Consider the following 15048-nt stretch of genomic DNA (forward strand, 5'->3'; position numbering starts at 1 on the left):
ACACATAAACAAAGCTTGGCTATGTATTGTAGGCATGCCAAGCAGTCTGTGAGATTTCCAAAGCTGATCAAATCAAGCCACATGGCATGAGTATCTCACTGATCTGCACAGACTGCTATCTGAGGCTAATGAAAAATGGTAGCGAATGGTACTGAAAAGCATTGAAATTATGTCTTCACCAAGAACCCTGAAGCAGCCCCTCGTTCGCTTGTCGTCGGGTTTTTGGACTTCTCAGTAAAAGAAATCATAATACGACAGGCCTGGGAGCAGAAAAAAGTTATGTACGAAGGAAAACAGATCTACTTTGATCACGACTTCTCTCCCGAGCTGCAGAAGAAAAGAGCGCTGGTGCGTGATGCAGTAAAGCAGCTAAAGATGAAGAACATTAGGGCAAAGTGTGTTTTCCCTGCACAGAGTTTTTATGGATGATGGCGTCAAGACCTACCCGACACTGACGGACGCGGTGCTGGTTCTTGAGGAGCTGGGGGTGCACGCTCGAGTAGACGAGAGGGAGCAACTGGAGACGGAGCTGTGCCGAGACGGGTGGAATACAGCGGGAAGGAGGGCCAACGGAGGCCCAACGACACTCGCCAATGCCGAAATCAAAGCCTTTTTCAACTAATTTATACCTTAGCCAAGTTCATCTATCTAATTAAACCAGTATAAGTTAGGAGAAGATAAGTGAAGAATTCCAATATGGACGAGACGTGAGACCCACTAAGTGGAGGACCACCTATCCACAGCCAAGTCGCAAACAAAACGCTCTGAGAGCGACAGCGATACGGCACACGGCGTGTTTTTCCCTGCGGAGGATTAAAGCCATTATATACTAGACGCAGCCAAGGTGGCGCGCGACATTGTGACGTCAAGATGATGTAATATCCGGCCGGCGCGTCCGATTCATGGCGCGCAAGCCAAGGTCACGCATGGCTCTTTTTTTTTTCAGCGCCGCGTGACAAAGCGGAAACAGGAGCCTGAATGAGTTCGCCGACAACCGGATACCAGGACTCTCAGAGTGACTGCAAGTCTCTCTGGTAAACTTACCGGGTTAAGATGAGCTCTTTTATGCTGAATGAAAGGATCCATCCGACGAAGTAGGTCATCCAATCAAATCGAAGCATTGACGGCAATGCTGTTGCCAGTTCTGCCGTTGTTTACCTTTGTCTTCTTCTTCTAGTCCGTAGAAAGAGCAGCGTCGGTAGCCTTTGCTCATTAGCGCCACCGCTGTTCAGAAGAAGACTGCAGCTAGTGTCGCGACCACCAGCGCAGGTAGAAATACTCACGGAGATTTCATGATGTCACATATGCACGTGCCAGCTCGGCTGCGGTTGCTGTAAAACAAGCTTTAGTCACCAGCCTCCGTCCAAGACACACCGGTGACTGGGTCATTCAGGTTTGAGAACTAGTTAAAAGATTCACATTTGATCCAGGCGAGTATGTGGAAGCCTACATTGTTCAGTTTGTTAGTTATGTATTCATTTGTAAATGTTCTTTTTGTCCTGAGACTTTTGATGGGCCATTATACTGTTATTTTTTGTAATGATTCTTTTTATAGTGATTTATGTGAGATTCAAGAAAGGGTTATAGCAGCTGAATATACAACATAATAACAGATGGATAATCTAATATGTGTTACTTATAATGTTAAAGGCTTAGGTAGTCCAATTAAAAGGAAAAAAGTGCTGATTCAATTGAAAAAGCTGAACTGTGCCATAGCAATGCTCCAGGAAACGCATCTCTCAGACAAGGAGCACATGAAGCTGAGGAGAGAGTGGGTAGACCAGCAATATAGCTCCTCACATCAAAGTGGGAGGAAAAGAGGAGTTGCTATTCTTTTCAATAAGTCAGTGTATTTTTGCCATGAGAAAACTTTCAGTGACAAGGAGGGGAGAATTCTGATGGTGATTGGATGTGGAAGGGGCATTAAAATGACTCTAGTAAATGTATATGCTCCAAATGAGGATTGCCCTATTTTCTTTAAAAATATTGCATCATTGAAAGCAGACAAAGCCGAAGGGATTATTCTTATAGGGAGAGATTTTAACTGTGTTTTGAGAGCATCTGTAGATAGGCTCCCTGCTGACTTTGGTTCAAGGACCAGGAAGTCTTTAACTCTTCGTGCACTGATTGATGAGTTGGGTTTGATAGATGTTTGGCGTTGCCTGCATCCCAAGGAAAAAGATTTTACCTTTTTCTCACATGTACACTGTAATCACTCAAGATTAGATATGTTTTTGATGACTTGTGTAGATTCCTATAGAGTGACCCAGTGTACTATTGAAGCAATTACCATTTCAGATCACGCTCCAGTCTCTTTGACGTTAAAGTTGAGCCCAAATAATAATTTTAAGTATTGGAGAGCAAATGTATCTATTCTAAATAAAGAAGTGATTCAACAACAAATTAGGAAAGTCTTATTAGAGTATATTCAATTTAATGACAATGAGACTGTAAGTCCATCAGTTTTATGGGAGGGAGCCAAATGTGTCCTGAGAGGAAACATTATTGGGATTTCTTCAAGATTAAAACGAGAGAGGCTTGCAGAACAATTAGGATTGTAAAACAAAATTAGACAGTTAGAGAAGGAATACCAAAAAGTACAAAATAATGACACACTTAACATGTTGAAAGAAAATAGGCAGAAATTAAATGACTTATTAACTTATAAAGCAGAGGGGCAGCTTTGATTCACAAATCAAAAGTATTACGAATTTGGTAACAGGGCAAGCAGATTGTTAGCATTTCAGCTACGAAAAACACAATCAAGCAGAGTTGTCCATAGAATCAAATGTCCAAATTCTGGGGAAATGCTATCACAACCCAAGGATGTGGCAAAGGCATTTGCCAAGAATTGTACAAGGCAGAGAGTTGTCAAAATAAGGGGGAAAAAACAGAGAACTTTTTCAACTCAATATGTCTTACCAAATTGACTGAGGAGGAAGCCAATCTATTGACACACCCAATTACAAGAGAGGAAATAAAAAACAGCATTTTAAAACTTAAAAACAACAAATCTCCAGGAGTGGATGGCCTCCCAGGTGAATATTATAAAATATTTGAAAAAGAGCTTACGCCTATTTTGGATAATTATGCACTCTCAGAGGGGGATCCTCCTCAGTCATGGTCTGAAGCTATAAATTATAGAGTATGGTCTAGACCTACTCTATCTGTAAAGTGTCTCGAGATAACTCTTGTTATGATTTGATACTATAAATAAAATTGAATTGAATTGACTTGAATTGAATTGAAATTATTAGTGTCATTCATAAAGTTGGTAAAGACCCTAGTCTGTGTTCGTCTTATCGCCCCATCAGCCTCCTCTGTGTTGATCTAAAGATACTGACTGCCATCATTGCAAACAGAATACAAAAATATATAAGAAAACGTTTTATCGCCCATAGACAGGGGACTGATAATGTCCGAAGAGCTTTAAACCTCCAAATAGTGGCAAAGAAAAGGAACACCCCATCAATGCTTCTCAGCTTGAATGCTGAGAAAGCGTTTGACCGGGTGGACTGGGGCTTCCTACAACAGACATTGAGGCGCATGGGCTTTAATAAGACGTTTATAAAGTGGGTCCAAACTTTTTATAAAAACCCAAAGTCACGTGTAAGGGTCATGGGCATTGCTCAAAAAAAAATGTTCCACTGGGACGAGGCACTAGGCAGGGTGAAGTTCTTTCACCCTCACTATTTGCTTTGAGTATAGAGCCGTTAGCCAAACTGATTAGATCCAATCCTCTCATACAGGGAATAATAGGTGAATCAAATGTTCAGCACAAATTGTCACTTTTCGCTGACAATATTTTATTATTTCTGGAAAATCCTATCACTTCTGTTCCAGCCTTGCTCCACAGTCTTAAGGAGTATCGTATGATATCAGGTTATAAAATCAATACAAACAAATCCGAAGCCTTAATGATTGCTGGGACCTGGCCATTGCAGTTGGATAATCTTGTCTCATTCAGACACTCCAAGCAGGGGTTTAGATATCTTGGAGTAATTCTTACCCCCAAGACTACGCAGTTGTTTTCATCTAACTATGATAAATTATTAAAGGAAATCAGAACTGATTTAAACAGATGGGATTTACTACCGCTTTCTCTTTTGGGTAGAACTGAATGTATAAGATTGAATATTCTTCCAAGATTATTATTTCTGTTCCAAAACCTCCCTGCTGTTATACCACAATCTACTTTCAAATTTCTAGATAAATTAATGTCAAAATGTATTTGGCAGAACAAAAGACCAAGAGTGCACCTTAAAATTTTAATGTCGTCTAAGGAAAATGGGGGCTTAAATTTACCTAACTTCAAATTGTACTATTGGGGTGCCCAAATAAAAGCTGTGGTGGCATGGATCATTCGTGATCCGGAGTCACAGTGGGTCTCTATGGAAGAATATTTGGTGCCAGGAGTCTCTCTCTCTCAACTCCCATTTCTCAACCTGCATTCTCAGAAAAAAATAAAAATTGCAAATTTATGGGTCAAACATACATTAAAGATTTGGAATAAGGTCCAAAAGCAGTTGAAGGGAAAGACTGCTTTATCTCGAGCTATGACTATTAATGGTAATATTGAGTTCCTTCCATTATCAGACAGCGGCTTTCGGGGGCTGAAAGGGGTCTCCTCACAGTGAATCAATTGTTTGATGGAAATGGAATTAAAACCTTTCCCAATTAAGAGCAAAATTCAAGTTACCCTCAAGTGATTTATATAAGTATTTTCAAATAAGGAGCTATGTAACAAAACATAATGATTGGGAACTGATCAGAAGAGAGCCTACAAATATAGAGAAGCATGATTGAAAATGGTGGTGCAATGAAAAAACAAATGTCCTTGATGTACAAAAAACTGTTGATTGACATGTCAGATAACAGACAACACATAAAACAACAATGGGAAATGGAGCTGAATGTTACCTTGGATGACGATGTTTGGGTTAACATTTGCTCTGGCTGTTATAAGGGTGTGGGCAGTCAGGTCTGGAGGGAGTTTGATTGGAAGACGAAAATCTGATTTTTCAGGACTCCGTTAAAATCTTTCCTCGCCAAGAGTATCATGAGTGAAAAATGTTGGAGAAACTGTGGATTTGTCGGTGATCAAACTCACATCGTTGGGGACTGTCCCATCATTAATTAACTTTTGGAGGGACATTAAGGGCATTTTGGAAAACCTACTGAAAGTGAGCATCTCTTTAGACTCCCAAACATTTTTACTGGATATCTTTCCAGACAATCTTTCTCAAGACCAAGCATTTCTTCTCCATCTCCTCTTAATGATGGCAAGGAAAATGATAAGAATCTGTTGGTTAAAACTTGAGCCACCTACCGTTACGCAATGGACACAAAAGATAAGACAAGTTTATTTAATGGAACGGTTGACAGCACAACTGCAATTAAAAACCCCAGTTTTTGAAAGAAGATGGGGTCCTGTTATTGACTTTCTGAAGTAGGACACAAGCCTATGCCTTAAATTGTTTATGTTTCTTATTGTAAATAATGTATGAAGCCCAGTGTCAGAACAATGTTCATTTTTTATGTTCTTTTTTTTATTTTTGTATGTATTCACAATAAAGTAAAAAAAAAAAAAGAAATTACGTCTTCACAGCCAATGTCCAGATAAATGAATGAAAATAAAAATGAATAGTAAGTTGTACATTGTAACTTCCCCATTGGGGATCAATAAAGAGTATAAATTAATTATAAATAAATTAAGTGAATTAGAAATTCAATCAATTGTAATCAGCAAAGTGGAACTAAACCATATGAAACACTTCATACAGTGATAGGTTAAAAAAAACTACAAATCAAAATAGGTTTCCAGTTAACTTGTTTCTACAGGAAATCTCTCTCACTGAGCTAACTGGATTTTACATTGTAAATATATAGCAACATGATATATGTATGTATACTATATATATATATATATATATATATATATATATATATATATATATATATATATAGTAAATCAGAGAGCTCAGCTCTGATCCTTGGTCAGGGTTTTCTTAAATTTCATAAGACATAAGACTCTAAACTGTTAATAAGTCTATCTGCGATTAATTCATTCTAATTGCCATATATTGCCATATATATATAATATACATACATATATCATGTTGCTATATATTTACAATGTAAAATCCAGTTAGCTCAGTGAGAGAGATTTCCTGTAGAAACAAGTTAACTGGAAACCTATTTTGATTGTATGAAGTGTTTTCATATTAAACCATATGTTCCACTTTGCTGATTACAATTGATGCAATTAATTTATAATTCACTTAATTATTTATAATTAATGTATACTCTTTATTGATCCCCAATGGGGAAATTACAATGTACAAGTTACTATTCATTTTCATTTTCATTCATTTATCTCAGTGGACATTGGCTGTGAAGACGTAATTTCTTTTTTTTATTTTTTACTTTATTGTGAATACATACAAAAAGAAAAAAAGAAAAAATGAACATGAACATTGTCCTGAGACTGAGGACTTCATACATTATTTACAACAGCGATGCTTTGTCGGGACTTACCATTCCAAGAATTTCCCCAGCTTTAATAACAATATATGCGTGCTTCTATGTGCCCGAATGTGTAGGCTTAAAGCTCAGTGGAAACGTCTCCTTTCAGGCAGCACTGCTTGAGTTCAAGGCACCTAACCCTAACCCTAACCATAACCCTAACCAGTGTTGGGAGTAACGACGTTTAAGTATAACGGCGTTACTAAAGGCGTTATTTTTTCAGTAACGGAGTAATCAAATGAATTACTTTTCCCCATTGTTTCAACGCCGTTATTGTTACTGAGAATGTAAAGTGGCGCGTTACTACAATTTGGTTGAATGAAGCACGAGGTGACGGTGTCAGGCTTTGGCTGCACATCAGCTGCCTGGAGAGAGCAGGGGTGAGGATGATGACACCGTTGGAAATGCGATGATGATTGGCAGGTGGGCGGATGCCCTGCTCACGCTGTCTCACTGCACACTCTGACTAGCACTAAACACAAGAGAGCGACAATGGCATGTTTATGTAACATGCACTCTATGCCCAGGAAAAAAGACTTTATCCACGTCTGCCTCAAGCAACTCCAATCTTATGAAGCACCTCACATCAACACATGCTAACACGACACTTGTTGCTGCTGCTAACCCCCCCCACCCTCCCAAGCCCAAATGCAGTTAGCGTGAGCTCCAGCAAAGGAGACGGAGCCGCTCTGTTAAAACAAGCAACGCTCGATTTTTCGGGTCCACAACCAAGGCCGAGCTGAACACATTGATTGCAAGGTATGTTGTTGAAAACATGCTACCCCTGTCCACTGTGGAATCTGAGTCATTCAGAGCTATCCTAAACACCAAATGTTCTAAAATACTGTATATAGTGTTTTTATTCTTCAATCAGTTAATATAAACATATTTGAAGATGTTATAGAAAATAAATAGAACATAAAAAATAATGTCACAGTTACTTTGCTGAGTAACTAATTACTTTTACATATGGTAACTGAGTTACTAACTGAATTACTTTTTGGGAGAAGTAATTTGTAACTGTAACTAATTACTTTTTTAAAGTAAGATGACCAACACTGACCCTAACCATAACCATTGCCTAATCCTTGTTAAAAAGACCAGCAGACAATGATCCAACTCCGACTGCTCCAAATGTTACAGCAAAAATAAACACGGACGGAAGAAATATGATGAAGCTCATTGCAGACTGTTTGGTAAAACGTGTGTCCAGATTGTGATTATCAAACTAACTTCAACCTGGTGTCTGACCTACAGCTGTCTGCCGCTTTCTCTTCTTGTGCTTCAATTGTTCCTCTCACATGCCCACATGATTGTGACTGACTCATCCAACTTTTACCAACTTGTAAAAACTCTTTTTTTCACCACATTACAAAGTGCTGCTCTGAGTAATCACCACACAGTGATTGTCTTTTGTGGGATCCGCCAATCAGTCATTGTCACCTGCTAGGCATGCATATCTCATCTCTTGATTAATGTAGTCACTAGATGACATCATTAGCAATTACCTCATTAAATATATAGCCTTTGCTGTGTGACATAGCATCTCTGATCTCCCTCCCTGAAGCATGGGGAGGGGGGAATGGCGGGGACACTAGTTACCATGTAAAGCTAGCGCTAGCTCCCTTGGTTGGCAAGTGGAATCTGTGATTCACGGTAACTGTTATATATTTAATAGGCTAATAAAGACAGGCTTAAAGCTAAATGTACTCACAAGAAAAACATTGCCTGAAAGAGTGCATTACTATGACAACCAGCAATCGTGAGCTGTCGTCACCAGTTTGAGCTGCGTATGCAACCAGCTTGTTAATAAAGGGATTTAGATGTTTATTCTTCCATGGTGATACATTTTACAGAATGCGTCACATCTCTGGACTCGGAGCTCCGCAGACACACCAGCTTCTACTCTGCTGGAGCTGCTGATTTTGGCGCATTTCTTTAGTTCCACCCTCACACAGCTTATGAGGACCTTTTCATGTGACTTTTGTTTTTATTCTGTAAGGGAATGCAACTTGAAATGTAGTCAAGTACAATACTTGAGATGCAAATGCAAAATACTAATAAGTAAAAAGATGTCTTTATTATTTTTGACACAAACAAGTACTTTCTGACAGTAATGAGAGTAAATGGAATGTGTCACTTCAACCCCTGGCCAATATCTGGCTTGCAATCATTGAGGCCAAAACCTTACTTGCTTCACATTGTTAAAGTGCTCATATTATGCTCATTTTCAGGTTCATAATTGTATTGAGAAGTTGTACCAGAATAGATTTACATGGTTTAATTTTTCAGAAAACACACACACACACATATATATATATATATATATATATATATATATATATATATATATTTGTTGTACTGTACATTGCTGCAGCTCACTTTTCACCCTGTGTGTTGAGCTCTCTGTTTTAGCTACAGAGTGAGGCATCTCACTTCTGTTCCATTTTGTTGGGAGTCGCACATGCTCAGTAGCTAGGTAAGGACTACTAGCCAGTCAGAAGCAGAGTATGAGGGCGTGCCCTGACAGTACCTAGGTAAGGACTACTAGCCAGTCAGAAGCAGAGTATGAGGGCGTGCCCTGACAGTACCTAGGTAAGCACTACTAGCCAGTCAGAAGCAGAGTATGAGGGCGTGCCCTGACAGTACCTAGGTAAGGACTACTAGCCAGTCAGAAGCAGAGTATGAGGGCGTGCCCTGACAGTACCTAGGTAAGGACTACTAGCCAGTCAGAAGCAGAGTATGAGGGCGTGCCCTGACAGTACCTAGGTAAGGACTACTAGCCAGTCAGAAGCAGAGTATGAGGGCGTGCCATGCTAGCAGCTAGGTGAGCATTATAACGTGTGTTCCAAAGTGACCACGTTTGTGTCTGAAGTAAAGGCTGGACTACAACAGAGCTGTTTGGAGCAGTTGGTGAACAGTGTTTTCTGTTGGAGATGGTAAGTCCCTTTGGGGGGGGACTTTGGGCTTCTTCATGTTGTAAACCTATAGTGCGCAAAAAAGATAAATGACAGTAAAGAAAAGGGAAAAAGCCAAAAAGCATAATATGAGCACTTTAAAAGTAGCTGGCACCAGCAGGTGACATTGTTATCACTGGAATAAATACACATAGACATACAATGCACAACTGCAAAAGAAATATTGCAGTAATGTGATTACAGTAAAAGTAATACCTAATCAATCTTGCAAATACGTAGGGACTAATAAATTCCACCTTTTTTTTCCTTCTATCTTACTCACACATGCACGAACGTGCGCGCGCGCACACACACACACACACACACACACACACACACACACACACACACATAGTCAGCAGTCAGGAGAAGCAGGACTGTAAACCCTGAAGACATGTTATAAGTCAAGACAGGGTAGAGGGTGCATGTAGCTCTAATCCTCCAATTAATTCTCATTCCCCACAAGTGGTGGACCCCTGAGAGGTTCTTGACACTTCTATTAAAAAGTAAAAATGAAACACAGCATGAAGGTGAAGCAAGAGAGATCTCTTTCTTCTGCCTATCTCCTCGGAGAGCAAAGTTTTACAACATTTTTGGCAAATAACTTTTTTCTCATGTAGGAAAAGAGGGTGAGCTAGTCATAACAAAATACATTTTGTACAGTACCAGGAAAATAACAAAGAAGGTGCAATTCTGTTTAATATGTGTCCTTGTCAATAATGCTACAATACCTGCACACACACTCACACACACACACACACACACACACACACTGATGTTCAGGAAACACGCACAGAGCAAATGTCAAAATAATTGGTTGAAATATGCACCAAGTCACAACATTTCAAGCAGTTATAAGAAAAAAAGCAGAAGTCAGATATTTAGATAAACCCCACTTTGCGTATGTTTTGGTCAGTACCTAGATAAATGGTAGTTTAACAAAAGTTATCTTAGAGTGCTCATATTATGCTTTTGGGCTTTTTCCCTTTCCTGTATTGTGTTATATATCTTTTTTGTGAATGTTATGGGTTTACAAAGTGAAAAAGCCCAAAGTCCCCCCCAAAGGGACTTACCATCTCCAACAGAAAACACTGTTCACAAACAAATACTCTGCTTCTGACTGGCTAGTAGTCCTTACCTAGGTACTGTCAGGGCACGCCCTCATACTCTGCTTCTGACTGGCTAGTAGTCTTTACCTTGGTACTGTCAGGGCACGCCCTCATACTCTCCTTCTGACTGGCTAGTAGTCCTTACCTAGGTACTGTCAGGGCACACCCTCATACTCTGCTTCTGACTGGCTAGTAGTCCTTACCTAGCTACTGAGCATGTGTGACTCCCAACAAAGATGGAACAGAAGTGTGATGTCTCACTCTGTAGCTAAAACAGAGAGCTCAACACACAGGGTGAAAAGAGGAGCTGCAGCAATGTGCAGTACAACAAAAATATAGTGTAAACCTATTCTGATAGAAACTCTAAATACAATTATGAACCTGAAAATGAGCATAATATGAGCACTTTAAAAGAGATTTCACTTGAATTAAAGGGGATGCCCATTTTCAAAACTCATACATTTTATTCCAATGGACAGTCCAAAAACAGTCTGATCAACTCTCCCACATCCAAAAGCTAGAGTGCTTAAACTCAAATTTGTGATGTTATCACATATACAGTCTGGAACTGCCCAGGGGAATACATATAGGCCCATTTTCTGTTTCAGAACTGAGAACACTACAATAAAATGAAGCTCATTTGGGTATAAAAAAGAAAACAAACAAACATTCTGTGGATCCACAAAGAAAATAGTATAGAGGGTAGACTAATGAAAAAGGAACTGAGTGCAATGATTCCAAGCACAAGAGTCAACGTCAAAGAGCTCAAAAGTTACACAAAAGTTAACAAAAGTTAACATAATGGGTTATTTTTGACCCAACTCCTGGGTTAAATACTAGTTAATATAACCCAACTTCTGGGTTAAATACCTGGCCAAAGTTTTGGTCAAAGGAACAACCCCATTTTCTAGGTTGAAATAACCCAGAAATGTGTTGGTCCTGGGCCCTTTTTAACCCAGGAGTTGGGTCAAAAATAACCTTACTAACTCCTCCAAAATGATATGGGAAAAAAGGGATGACCCTGCCCAACAGCTTATTATACTGGTTTGCATATGTCAAATACATACAGATTTTTTTTTACAGCCATGAAATATGTGACTAAACCTCTGCATTCTCATCTGACGCATCCCACTTATGGTGTGGTGGCCATTTCAGTAGATTTACTCACTAAACAACACACTTCAAACACACTTCCTGCATTACTTCAAATACTAAGTTACTCATCTAGTGTGCGGTGGTTTATGGGATGAGTAGTTCCTTCGCTCTGAAATGACGATATGTACATACGTTGTATCAACAGTCCCGCCCTCCTCTGAGAGAGGGGGCATTCTTCTTCTACGGGGGTAGAGAGGGAAGGAGGTGTTTCTTCTTCCTCTTCTTCTGAACTTCTGGCAGACTGATGTGTATGTTATAGGGGCAAGGGTTTAATATATGAACTTATTTCTTCTATTTCTTAGTTAATATATCCATGTTTAGAGGGTGTGTCACTTTATTTCTCCTACAAATACTGGTGATACTGTTTTATCATAATGTACACAACACACAAGTGTAATTGTTCATATTATAAACTATGTTGACATGATAATATAATACCTCCAGAACATGGGTTACTCTTTGAAAAATAACCCAGCAACCCAAACAACCCAGGAATTGGGTCAAAATATTAGCCCTATAACCCAGGAAATGGTTACTCTCTGAAAAAATAACCCATCATTTTAACCCAACACAAATAACCCAGAAACTGGGTTGAAGAAATAACCCAGGAGTTTTTAGAGTGTATAAAAAGGGGTCGAGGCTAAAGAATAGGGACGCAATTAATTCAATTCAATTTTATTTATAGTATCAATTCATAACAAGCGTTATCTCAAGACACTTTACAGATAGAGTAGGTCTTGACCACACTCTATAATTTACAAAGCCCCAACAATTACTGATTAGATACTAAATACTAAACTAATTAGTAATTTCCCCAAGAGCAAGCATTTAGTGTGACAGTGGCGAGGAAAAACTCCCTTTTAGGTAGAAACCTGGGACAGACCCAGGCTCTTGGTAGGTGGTGTCTGAAGGTGCCGGTTGGGGGTGTGATGAACAAGTCAGACAAGACACCTGCTTAGACTGCTTTATCAGCTAACATTGCAATCAGCAATGTTTGAAATGCTGAAATCCATTTGTTGTGGTCAATAGTCTTGACAGCAGTGTGCTAGCATTTGAACAAAGTGCTGTAGATCCACAGTGTTGTGCATGGTGTGGTTAAAGTCTTGGGATAGTGTGTAGAGTTTAGAAAACTGTTAAAACAATGAAAAAGGAACTAGGGTTTGGCCCACATGAACTGCTGCTGTGCAGACTGGAGTTAGAATTTGGGCCACATGTGTCTCCAGTTGTTCCCACTGTCGTTTAGCAACAGAAAAAAAAATTAATAAAAGATATGTGGTTTAGAGCAGGAAATGTACTCTTTAGCAGGAAATGTACTATTTGGCTGGAAATGTACTATTTGGCAGGAAATGTACTATTTTGCAGGAAATATACTATTTGGCTAATGGTGAGGCGTACGGTGTGTTGCTGTGTTAATAGTTTTGAAGAAGTAACTTAAGTATAGGTAAACACTTGTTAGCAATTGAAAAAAAAAATCTATATAATGCAAAAGTAATAATATTCAAATGGTATAATATATAACAGTACAACCTGCCCAGAACCATTTCTAGGCATTGAGAACTTTTACTTGTGATACTTTGCATACATTTTCTTCACAATACCTTTGCACTTTTACTTACAAGATATTGTCTTTTTTATAGTGTGTCTGTATGTGTGTGTGTGTGTGTGTGTGTGTGTGTGTGTGTGTGTGTGTGTCTGTCTGTCTGTTTGTGTGTGTGCTACTATAGCAATGACCCTTCTGGATGAGTGTTTGTGTTTCATATCATTATAATCATATCAGTCACCTCCCTAGCAGCTAGTGAGACGCTGCTGGAACAGTGAACTTATTGTTAACATGCAGGACACACTCGGTAGCTGACCCGTTATTTTCAATAGCACAGGTGAATTCTACAACACGGTGGTGTCTGTGTCCTCACTTACAAATATTACTCACCTCCCCCAGCTTCTACTGAATTTCTGTTGCACAAGACTTCGCTTCCTCTTTCCTCCTGTTTGCAAAACATGTTTAATCTGATAATCTTCAGTCGATAATGTCAAGAGTCTTCTAACTTTCCCCCCGGCCTTCATGAAATACCACAGAAAATTGGAGAGAAATACCTCTTATCTGAAAACATTACTTTCCGCTGACGCCTCTGTTCGTTCTTGACAGCTTGATTTTTTTTTTCTCCCTCTCTCCTCCAGTGGAAAGAATGGCAGAAAATTAAGCCTGGGTTACAATTTATCACAGAGCAGCGTACAGGTTGAACTCCGGCAGTGCCAGAGAAGGAAAATTGAGGCGCTGAAGCAGGAGGGTAGTTTAAAAGGTGATGTGCCTTAAACATCAACTTAGAAATTGATCTCATTATTTTCATGTGCAGCTATTGCTAACAATTAAGAGCAGATCCAATATATAGAAAATGTACACGTTTTGGGCAATTTAGATTGGTAATGGTATCTAATTTGTGCCAATATGTCCAGGTTTTAATATGTCTGTATCCACACACACACACACACACACACACACACACACACACACACACAATATGTTGAAAGTGACTATAGTTTCATTGGCCGCACTAACAGAAATGACAATTAAGATGGTTTACAGCCATGCTAGTGGCTCTATGAAGCTGTACTTAGGCACACCTATGCTTTGAGCTAAATGCTAAAAAATGTAATTAATTTAGGATGCAGATTGTATTATCAGTTTTCTTAACTAATGGTGGCCAGAAATAAAGAGATTATTACTGCAGATTATTTGGTACAGGTCTACACTGATACGTACATACATAAAAACATTTGCTGATTGGCACCACAAAGTACAGCTAAGGCTGATGGGAATGTCAGTAGTTGTGCAGGTTTTAGGTCATAAACCTTAACAAATTAAAATTCTAAACTGTAAAGAGGGTGGAGGCAGAAATTCTAAAACTACTAAGAAAATGCATTTCATTTAATATTTTAAAAAGTATAACTAGCAGAGCAAATGTTGAAGAAGTCCCATCATGTGCTTAAAGAGCTGAACATTCTGATGTTTGAATGTTTTTTGTAGCTGAACGTATGCGGAATCAGCATTGACACAAATATTTCAAATTTAAGGCCAAAACTATCTGCTAGATACCACTCCATCTATTTTTTTGGATTGGATGAACTGACCTTTTAAACTCCTTTTAGGGTTTTTTTTTTTTTGGGGGGGAATTAAGCAATATGTTAATGACTCAAGCCCTGTTCATACCCATATCTTGGTTACTGTATGTGGTTATATGAGCTGTCCAGATCAGTAATGCAACCAGAAGGCCGTGTTTTCTTCATAACATGAAAGAAGAGGA

This window comes from Perca flavescens, chromosome 22 (genome assembly GCF_004354835.1).
Source record: "Perca flavescens isolate YP-PL-M2 chromosome 22, PFLA_1.0, whole genome shotgun sequence".
In the NCBI taxonomy this organism is placed as follows: Eukaryota; Metazoa; Chordata; class Actinopteri; order Perciformes; family Percidae; genus Perca; species Perca flavescens.